Genomic DNA, 726 nt, shown 5'->3' with positions numbered 1-726 from the left:
TGGCCTTTCCTTTCATACAACACACTAGATACAACCTCGATTTCTTAAACATTCTATCACGAGCAAATCAATTAAAGAAAACCACGCATACCGCATATTGAAGGGGTAACTTAAGAAGAACAAAAAAGAATATCTGTAAGCCTTTTCAAACAAGTCTTGCCGCACCCGAGTCATAAATTCCTTATGGCCTGAAATGCAAGTGTGTGAATACTGTATCGACATTGCTCCGCTGGCGTGCAAGACCCCGGGCAACATCTTCATTTGCATTGCATGATGCAAGGTTGTGGGGCGTCGCCTCGCATTTGTGGGCCGCCGGCATGTTCTCTTATTGAAGTTATGTTACGAAGATCCCTGGTGTCCATTAATTTTTTGACACCCATGAGCGGTATAGCGGTTGTTTTGCTTCTTATTTCATAGCATTTTGTATTGTCTTGTTTGGAATGTTTCTTTTTTATTCGTCTTTAGAATTCGATGAGAACATGTAGGATAAGAAGACTTTGAATGGTGAGATGATGTGTGCTGGGTAACTAAAATTACGATTTTGTTGTGGATCAAAAGGTTTTCCTGTGTTAATCCAAAAACAATGGTAATATCAAACATAGTGTTCAGAAGGTTCATACAGCTAATTAATCATGATTGCGCAAAGAACGTGTTAATCAAAGTGCAAAGGGTATAAAGCATGTGCCGGTATATCATATGCAATAAGTTTAAGAAAAAAAAATACGT

The sequence above is a fragment of the Penaeus monodon genome, chromosome 29, assembly GCF_015228065.2.
Source record: "Penaeus monodon isolate SGIC_2016 chromosome 29, NSTDA_Pmon_1, whole genome shotgun sequence".
NCBI lineage: Eukaryota > Metazoa > Arthropoda > Malacostraca > Decapoda > Penaeidae > Penaeus > Penaeus monodon.
Note: the sequence above shows the minus strand (reverse complement) of the source record.